The 10881-nt window shown below is 39.3% G+C and overlaps 1 pseudogene; it reads left to right on the top strand.

Annotated features, from left to right (window-relative positions):
* Positions 1-3736: 3736 nt before the first annotated feature.
* Positions 3737-4672, top strand: LOC126074063 (olfactory receptor 7G2-like; annotated as a pseudogene).
* Positions 4673-10881: the final 6209 nt, after the last annotated feature.

The raw sequence follows: 10881 nt of genomic DNA, 5'->3' as shown, positions 1-10881 counted from the left end.
ACACCAAACACCCACCTCTCCACCGCACAGCTGAAACAGTTGTAGTCTGCCAACAAGGGCTTATTCTCCTGAAACGGGCCACACAGGTACATGCAGAGAGGAAAGGTACTGAAAGTCCATGCACCGTTTATGCCTGGACAGGAGCTGCTTCTGTCCTGAACTCCCCAGGTTAGTGGAGCTGGCAACTTGTCTTCTCCCCTTATTGTGAGTTTATTACTTCTCCAGGGCCTGGAGAATGGCTATAGGTGCTCAACAGGGCCTATCTCAGGCCCAGGTAAATCAACAACCACTGGAGTTGGCTTGGTGGCAGGGGAGTGGTAAAATATACCCAAGTAATTAGTACTTAGCTTTTGCTGAGAGCTCAGTTCTTCTCTGGTTCTGGAGGTGTGAGTAGGCTGTGTGGCTGGCTGCTTCTCCCTGAGGAAACTGTGGCTGAATGCTAGTACAAGCCTGCCACAGCCGCTCCTGGGGATGGTGCCTGAGGGCTTTCAGCATTTCAGGTCCAGTAATTCCTCTCCAATTCTGAACTGTCTTTTTCTCCCTCTTCCCCTCAGTTCGTTTTCTAACCTTGCCTTTGATGTTCAGGGCTCCTAGCTTGTCATAAATATACTTGTCTCACTTTTTTTTTTTTTTTTTTGGTCTTTGTTGTAAGACGGCTCGCTGGAAGGATCTGTCTATCCTGCCATCTCGGCCCGCCTCCTGACCTACGATCTTAGTGGAGCAGTGGTGATTGGTGTATGCACAGGTTTCTGGTTGCAGCAGGGGGTCACACTCTGTTGAAGGCAGGGGCCTGACAACCTTCCCCCCAGTTTCTTTGAGAAAGTCTAGTCTCTGTTCTGTAGAGTGCACTGGTTGGTGGGCTCTGCAGCCATACCATAGGCACCCAGTGATTTTAACTGTAAGAACTGAGAGGCACCACTTATCCATGGACCCCTGTCACAAGTGACTTGGTGGTGTGGGTGGAGCCACCAGTCCTTAGGTCTCTGCTGTGAGTAGGTGAGGACCCTGTTTAATATCCAGAGCAGTGTCAGACATCAAAAACCGGCCTCTCCACTGCACAGCTGAAACAGTTACAGTCAGACCTCAAGGACATTCACCCTTGAAATATGTTTGCGGGATCCTTTCTGCTGTACTGGGGCCACCTGGGTCCATGCAGGGGTGAAAGACATTCAAAATCTGTGGACTGCTTGTGCCTGGACAGGAGCTGCTTCTGCTCTAAGTTTTCAGATTAGAGAAGCCGGCAGATTATTTTTCCCCCTTTTGTTAATTTGTTCCTTCTTCCAGGCCAGGTGAATGGCTCAGGGAGTGCAGCAAGATGTAACTCAGGTCCTGGGAAATCAAATGTCACTGAAGCTGGTTGGGGCAAAGGGAGGAGGGATCAGATAGATGGGAGAGAGTTCTTTCAAGAGGAGGAGGTATTAGACCTGCACTGTAAATTAGACAAAATCACTTATCTTGTTCCGAGAGTGCTCTTATATCTCAGATTCCGAAAGCATGTGTGGGTTCTGCATGCTGGCTTGGACCCCCAGGGGTCTTGCTAGGGAATTGGAGCTGCACCCCACAAAGTCAGGTCTGACAACTTCTCGCTGCTTCTGCACTGTCTCTCCGTCCTCTTGTCACTCGGTCTGATTTCTTAACTTTGCCTTTGATATTCAGGGTTCCTAGCTTGTCATATATATAATTGAATCACTTGTTTTTTCAGGTCTTTGTTGTAAGAGGGGCCACTGGAGGCATCTGACTACTCTGCCAACTTGGCCATGCCTACTATCTGAGCCCAGGTATATCTTATTATATTTTATCTATTATTGGATATATCTGAAGTGAATAGAGTTAAGATGGCAAAGGGTAAGATTACAATGCCAGCTTATCTCAAGTTGATTTTAATATATCAAATAACTGTAGATTAAATTTCTTTACCTATAGAAATAGTAGTAAAATAAATTCATAAACACGTGAAAATATTAAATTAAAAAAATGACAAATTTTTAAGTGAATATTCACTTAAAAAACAATCTTTATCTGTTAAATTTTGGTTAAAATCTTACAAAATTTACTGAATATGGATAAATCACATACTAATGTGCCTGTCACATTATAATTTCTCACAACTCTATTAAAAATCAAAAGCCATGATTTCAATCCACGGCCTCCCATTATGAAGAAAAATGTATGTTAAAATAATGTAAGGAAGCTGGAAAAGGTTGTTATAGAACTCTAAATAGGGAGTAACAAATCTAGATCTGCTTATATTGATCAGGGGCAAAACTGATCAGGGGATAGGCTAGAATATCCTTTTAAAATATACAAAAGATAGGCTAAGTTTCAGGAAACAGTCATTATTCTTAGAAGAAATATTGCTCAGTTTGCACTTTTACATTATATTAGCTATATGTATAAATATATTTTCATATTCACACATATATACTGTACTTAACACACCTAATATTGAATTCAGGTTTCCTGATACCATTGATTAGATAGAGATGTCCTTTGGTGTACCTAAGAAGAAAAGATTGGAATCCAATTGGAAAATGATGACGGGTCCACGTACACAACATATGTGACATGGAGGTGAGCACCAACAGGTGGAGCGAGGTAAACAGCATGAAGCTGGTCTCACAGGGAATCAACAACCCTGAACTCCACCTTCTAAAGTCTTGGTCTTCTAGGATTTTTACTGGCCTGCAATCGGAATGACAATAAGTGTGTTGGGCTAATGAGGAGCTTTGGATATTGAGCCTCCAGGGATAGAGAGACTCCAAATAGGCTGCCTGGAACATCTCACTTTAGAGTTCTTCCCCTATAAGGACACATGACCCTCTTCCCAAAGATGACCCTTTTTGCCCAGGAGTCTAGTGCTTCACTCAGACTCTCTGTCCTTCCTGAGGACATATCTTCTGTCTTCTGCATGCAGAGCAGATGTCAGGTATCATTCCTCAGCCAGCCAGGTAACCTAAAGTCCCCTAGTTAATATTTGGAAAGTTAGTGTTTGAAAAGGGCATCCAGGAGAATGATGCATGTGAAGAGAGTACATGCAGGAAATGACTGGAACCAAGTCTTCCATGGGAATCTTGTTTCTCTGTCTTTTTCTTGCCAGGTTTTCTTATATCTTTGCACCAATATCAAAGAGTTCTCATTCTGCTAGTCTCTTGCTCTGTCTCTACAACTGCAAGGATGATTTTCCTGTTGAGAGGAAGCCTAACCTTTGTCCAACAGGATGACTGTTATAAAATTCTCTGACACTTACTTGTGATCTTGTGGTAGTAATGGCAGAGGAGGGTTTGTCAGCTCCATCTTATCTTCCTAATTCTTAGTACATCTTTGTATTATCTCCATTGCCCTCTCTGATCTCTGGGGAAGGAGGTGGAGACCCCGATTGACTCATCAGACTGCCTTCTAAGTCTATTTCTATTTCTAAAATTACTAAATATTTAAAATGATCATAAAAGCACATATAGTATAATAAGAAAATAACCATTCCCACCCCCTTCCAGAATAAATTAATGTTGACATTCTGCTAGATTAGCTTCAGGTCTTTTTTTTTTTTTTTTTTGAATAACCAAATAATATGCATACAGAAGGTACCACTTTTGTATCTCCCTCCATTCCTCTTCTTCCTTCCCCAAGATAATGTTTGCCTCTGGTGATGCTGCTCCTGCTGCTGTTGGTCCGGTGATCAGTGATCACACATTTGATTGTCTTGTTGCCCAGTCATTCCATCAGACTCATCAACAATATGGAACCCAGAAACCAAACACGTGTTTCAAAATTTCTTCTCCTGCGACTGACAGAAGATCCAGAACTGCAGCGTCTCCTCTTTAGCCTATTCCTGACCATGTACCTGGTCACTGTCCTTGGAAATCTGCTCACTGTCCTGACCGTCAGCTCTGACTTCCACCTGCACACTCCTATGTACTTCTTTGTCTCCAATCTGTCCATTACTGACATCTGTTTAAGTACAACTACCATCCCAAAGATGCTGGTGAATATCAAGATGCAGAGTCAAAGCATCACTTATACAGGCTGCCTCAATCAGATTTTCTTTGTCCAGGTTTTTTGTGGTTTTGAAAATTTTCTTCTTGCAGCTATGGCCTATGATCGCTATGTGGCCATTTGTCACCCACTGAAGTACACAGTCATCATGAACCCTTGCTTCTGCAGCCTGCTAGTTCTACTTTCTTTGTTTATCAGTATGGTAGATGCGCTGATCCACAGTCTGATGGTTTTGCAGCTGTCCTTTTGCACAAATCTTGAAATCCCTCAGTTCTTCTGTGAACTTGCTCAGGTCCTCAAGCTTGCCTGTTCCAGTACCCTCATTAATAACATCCTGATATATTTTGTGGCTTGCATATTGGGTGGTATTCCTCTCTCTGGGATCATATTCTCTTACACTTGAATTATCTCCTCCGTTTTAAGAATGCCATCAGCTGATGGAAAGCATAAAGCTTTTTCCACCTGTGGGTCTCACCTCTCCGTTGTTTCTTTATTTTATGGGACATCTGTTGGTGTGTACCTCAGTTCTGCATTTGCACTCTCTCCCAAGAAAACTGCAGTAGCCTCAGTGATGTACATTGTGATCCCTCAAATGATGAATCCTTTTATCTACAGCCTAAGGAACAGGGACATAAAAGTAAGCTTGAGAAAACTCATTGGTAGGATGCCTTCTATTTAGTGATGTGCCATCTGTGCCAATTCACTAATTATACTAAGACCTATCACTGATAAACTCTCCCTGCTGGTCAGCATCAACGACACATAGTTTCATCATCTACAAAATGGAAATTATATTTTCTCAGTGGTTTTAGATGATCGTGAGATATTTGAACATCATCAGTGAAAAAGACTTTGGTGCTAATAATTAAAAGAATCTCAGGCACTAATATACTCAAAAAATGAAAAGGGCTATCTTTCATTAGAAAGACTTCAGAGATAGGGAATCTACAAGAATAGGACAGTAGGGCTTCATTAGTCCTACATGTGGTGGCTTCATCCCAGGACTAATTTCCCTCATGGTCTCTGCAGATATAACACCACACATAATACTCAGAGAGAGAACTTACTGTCCTTCCTAGGCCTATTGTTAATAGACTTTTTGATGCAGTCATCAGAAGACATGCCTCCTGTAGTAGGTTAGGTGGTTGCCCCCAAAATGGTATTTCCACATCCTCATTCTTGGATCCTGTGAATATTGCTGACATGATAAAAGGGTTACTGTTACCCTAATTGGACCAAGGGTCTTGGCAGAGGGGGAGATTAAGCCTGGATTATCCTCATGGGCCTAATTGCAATCACACATAGTCTTATAACATAGACAGTGCAGAAGATGCAGAGAAAAGTAGGAGGCAATGCAACCATAGAAGTAGAGGTTGGAGTGATATGGTTACAGGCCAAGGAACACCTGGAACCACCAAGCTCTTTCTGAAACTGGAAGAGGCAATGAATGGATTCTCCACTAGACTCTTCTAAGTAGTATACTTCTGCTGACACCTTTGTTTCTGACTTCCAGCTTTCAGAACTGTGAGATAATAAATTTCTCTTTTTAAGCAATCAACTTTGTGGTAATTTTTTATGGCAGCCAGAGGAAACTAATATACTCTCCCATCACCAATGAGAATAGGAGCATATGCTCCTTCTTAATCTAATTACCGATACTGGGGAAAATGATCATTATACGAGACTTAAGCTGACCGTCTGGAGTGCAATTCCATTGGGAAGTCAACCCAAACCACTACAAGCACTTAATACAGTGCCTCCCACATAGTAAGTACTCAGTAAAACTGAACTAGTATCATTGTGTTCCATTTCTTGCCAATATTCACAAGTTATGCAATCCTTTTGCTCTCACATATTTTTGCACTTGCTTCAGTAATTATATTTGCTTGCCTTTATTTTAACATCTATCACAGGCTTTTTCTAGTCTTAATTATATAGTCAAATGAATAACTCTTGGGTAGGCATGATAAAAGCTGGTAATATTTTTCTGGCACCTTATTTGGTTTGACTTCTCCTAACTGATTTATTGAAAAGAACTGATGTGAGTTTTACATTTCTCCTTAGTCACCTTGTCTTGCTGTGCTTCTTACTCTTCTCTGGCACAGTCTACAGACTCCATTTGAGTAAAATTAATCGAATCACTGGAGTTTTAGAGTATTGGCTACTATCTCGGACCTCTTGTCCAAAACGTTTTAACCTTTTGGTGATCCTATTATTTTCTGCTCTGAATTTTATTTTCTCTTGATATCATGTGTTTTCGTTAATGGAAGTATGCTGAGTCATGGAGTGTGTTTAAATTTTTGGTTGATAATATGGATTTTGACGAATATTATCTGGGACTACATGGTTATAATAATAAACTTGTTGCATTCTCAAGCCTGCTGATTGATGGGTGACTGTCTGTCCCAGTGAGTCTTGGTTGCTGAAAAGACGGTGGGGCACCTTCCATTACATGGGGGAACTTCTGGTTTTCCAGAGGTGACACTCAAAACAAGTAATACAATTCCCACCCTCTCCCCAACCAAAAAAAAGAAAATTCAGGAAACCAGAAATATTCTTACAAGGCTTATCTAGGAGGTACAAAGGCCAAAAGATATAAAATTTTAATCCAATCACACTTCCTGATTGCACTTCCTTACTTGCAAGCCTCGTACTCCAGGTATTTTGCTTCAACTGGTTTTCTTTCACCTTTTGCCATTAGGCAAGACCCCACTGAAGGGCAGCAAATACTTGCAGTGAGAAAACCATACTCCCAAAGAACTCCAGAGGTATAAAAAGTAGTTGGGATATCGTATGTCCATAGGGCAGCAAAAGGATGATGTCTCTTTATGAGGGAAATAGTTTTTCTATGAACAAGATCTTTACTTTGAGGAGGACATGTTGAGTGTAAAATAGGACGGGAGAAAAGGTAAATTGACAAGATTAAGGAGATGACTTTTCCCACAACTACAAAAAAGCTGGACTAGAAGTCATAATCCTCTCTATGGGTGTGGAGGCAAGAACAACGGGGGCCTCAGAGGAGAACCAAGGGAGTGCAGGAAAGTCTTCTGTTCATCAAAGGGGGTAGAAGGTTGAGGGGAGGGGTTATGTTTAGTAACATTCCTGGAGGACAGACACCTAACGTATCTTCTAGTGCTGAGCTTCCTCCGTTGATGTCCACAGAACTCCTGCAGTGATGAGCTACCTGAGACCCTGTTCATATGGCAGATTTCTGGACCTCACCCAAGAACTACTACCTTATAATCTCTGGGGAGACAGCTGCAGGATGATTGTTTTTAATAAGTTCTTTTTGGGATCCTGATGTGCTCAAGTCTGAGAAGCATGACTTTCATATTAGAAGACCATAGGAGAATGTATTTAGAATCTGGAATATGAAAGACCTTTCCTTAGTTTTACTTGTAAAAAATATCATGTACAAATTAGTGTGTAAAATGTGTCTGTAGTTTTTAAAAAGTAGCAAGATAATGACAAAATATATATCTGTCAGGGATTGAATTATACCCCCCCCCCCAAAGTGTGTATATCAGTTGGACTGGGCCATGATTCCTGGTATTGTGTGATTTTCCTACATGTTGTAAATCCTGCCTCTATGATGTTAATGAGAGAGAATGGGCAGCAGTTGTGTTAGTGAGACAGGACTCAACCTATAAGATTAGATTGTGTCTTGAAGTAATCTCCTGAGATATAAAAGAGAGATGCAAACAGAGAGACAGGGGAACCTCATACCACCAAGAAAGCAGTGCCAGGAGCAGAGCGTGTCCTTTTGACCCAGGTTTCCTGTGCAGAGAAACTCCTGGTCCAAGGGAAGATTGATGAAAAGGCCAACCCAGAGAGAAAACCTTCCCCTGGTGCTGACACCCCGAAATTGGACTTTGAGCCTACTTTACTGTGAAGAAATAAATTTCTCTTTGTTAAAGCCATCCACTTGTGGTATTTCTGTTATAGCAGCACTAGATGACTAAGACAATACTTATCACCAGATGAATAAATAAAGCATTATCGTCACCACAGCATGCACTTGAGCAGTCTCCCAATCATATCACACTCCTCACCTCCTGAACTCTGTAAAATTTCTTTGATGTCCTTTTATTAAGTGAATCCAATGAAATTACCAGGATTTGAGAGTATTTGTCCTACAAATACTGACATTTTCATAGGATATAACTGCACCTTTTTATCACCCCAGTATATATCTATTAAATCTCTTTTTGAACTTGTTAGAAATCTAGCCATTTTTTCTTTTTTTTTAGCTGTAGTAAAATACTCATCACATAAATTACCATTGAAAACATTTAAAAAACTACAATTCAACGGCACTAAGTAAATTCCAATTTTGTGCAACAATCACCGCTACCAGCTCCAGAACTTTTTCATCCCCTAAAAGGAAACCCCGTATCTATTAATCAGCCACTCTCCAATCCTTTCTCTCCCCAACTCTGGCAACCACTTATCTTCTTTCTGTCTCTATAGCTTTCCCTAATCTGATATTCCATAGAAATAAAATTTTATAATATGTGGACTTTTGTGCCTGGTGGCATAATTTCAAGGCTCTTTTATGTTATAGCATGCATCAGTACTTCATTCCTTTTTGTAGCTGAGTAATATACCATTGTATGGTTTTCTCACGTTTTGTTTATCCCTTCATCTGTTGATGGGCATTTGAGTTGTTTTTACTTTTTATATTTTATGAATAACAAAGCTATAAATATTTCTGTATAAGTTTTTGTGTGGACATATGTTTTCATATCTCTTGGGTGTATACCAGGAATGGAATTGCTGTGTCAAATGGTAACTTTATATTTTTCCATTTGGGAAACTGCCAGATTATTTTTCAAAATAGCTGCACCATTTGAAAATCCCACAAGCATTTTATGAGGTTTCCCATTTCTTTGCAACCTTACCAACACTTGTTATTTTCACTTATCATTATTTATTGTTATTATTATTTTTATAAGGCCTCTATGTGGCCCAAACAATTTGTTCATACCTACTAACCAAAAGGTTGGCAGTTCAAATCCACTGAGTAGCACCACAGAAGAAAGGCCTGTCAATCGGCTTCCATAAAGATTAGAGCCAAAAAAACCCCTATAATGCCATTCTACTCTGTAACACATAAGGTCATCATGAGTGCAAATTGAGAAATTATTATTCTTATTACTATTATTATTACTATACAAGTGGGTGTGATGTGGTATCTCGTTGTGAATTTTATTTTCATTTTCCTGATGACTAATGATGTTGAGCATCATTTTAGGTGCTTGTTGGCCATTTGTATAACTTCTTTGGAAAAATATTTGTTCAAATTCTTTTCTCATATTTTTATAGGGTTTATCTTTTTGCTGTTGAATTTTAAAAATTCATGACATACTCTGGATATTAAACTCTTATCAGATATATGATTTGTAAATATTTTTCCCATTTTATGGTTTACTCTTCACTCTCTTGATAATGTAAGTGGATGAACAAACATATTTAATGTTGATGAATTCCAATACAACTACCTTTTTGTTTGTGACCTGTGCTTTTTTTAGAAACTATTTCTTAATCCAGGCTCATGAAAATTTGCCTCTATGTTTTCTTCAAAGAGGTTTTCAGTTTTAGGCCTTATATTTTTTGATCCACTTTAACTTAACTTTTCTGTATGGTATGAGGCAAGGATTCATCTTTATTTTGATTTATTTATTTTGCATGTGGCTATCCAGTTGTCTTAATACCATTTATTGAAGAGATTTTTGTTTCCCCATTGAATGGATCTGGTCCTAAATGTTTAATCTTCATGTATGAATTCTCCATATTAGTTGTTTTTCCCATCACTGTGTTTTTGAAATTCAAACCTGTGATTGGGAGTAACACTATCTCTTTTATTTTCAATGCTTCATACTTTCACATTATGTAAAGTAACATCACAAAAGTTCTCCTTTTTTGATGTTGACAGAAATTTTGCTAGTTAGTTTTTTGCTTTTATGAATAAAGCTATTTCAATATTCTCATACACGTCTCCTGGTGGAAATAAGCAAGAATGTTATACTTGAGGAGAAGTAGGTTATTGGACATAGGGGAGCACCATTTTTATTTGGGTAACTTTAAAGAGTTTTCCCAAGCGGCTGAGCTAATTTACACTTTCACCGGATGTGCCTTGCATCCACATAATCACCAACACATATTCTTATAGTCTAACAATCTGGTGGATGTAGACTACTATTCAACTGACAAACATTTCTCTTATTATGAAGGTGAGAGTCGTCTCACATACTACGGGACATTATCTTTCCCCTTTTGGAATATCTGTTTATGATATTTCTACTGAATAGTTTTTTTCTTATTAATTTATAAGATTTCTTTATTTAATTGGGATATTAATGCTTTACCAGTTATATGCCTTGCAAACTTCTTCTTTAGGTGTGTGGCTTGTTTTGCATACCCTTTAGTGCTTTGGTGATGAACAGAAGTGTTTTCACTCTATTTCTCTCCAGCCTTTTCTCTTGTTCTGCTCAAGAATGTCCTGGAGGTTCAGTGGAGGCTCTCTTTTGGATTGTATCATAACTCAGTTTTTCCCTCTGCCCAGTCCTACATTCTTCGCTTTTCTTTCAAGATACTAATCTCAGCAGCACTAACAAGCCTTTGGCATGCTAATTATGCTTCCCAAGAGAACACAACTTGATGCAATAGAAAAACATGGAAAGTTAGATAGTGATAAGTGCTGCAAAAAATATAAATCAGGAAAGAGAGGAAGAAAATAAGGTGGCATTGCAATTTAGATAAGTGGGCCAGTAGAAACTTCACAGAGAAGCTGACTTGTGAGTAAAGACCTAAAGAAGAGTGGAAGCAAACGCTGTTATTTGGACAAAGGACCAACTTTGCATTCTTGGAATTAAACCAAATTTGACA

This window comes from Elephas maximus, chromosome 3, assembly GCF_024166365.1.
Source record: "Elephas maximus indicus isolate mEleMax1 chromosome 3, mEleMax1 primary haplotype, whole genome shotgun sequence".
NCBI lineage: Eukaryota > Metazoa > Chordata > Mammalia > Proboscidea > Elephantidae > Elephas > Elephas maximus.
The sequence above is the reverse complement of the archived record's forward strand: the minus strand, read 5'-3'. Positions and strand labels throughout refer to the sequence as shown.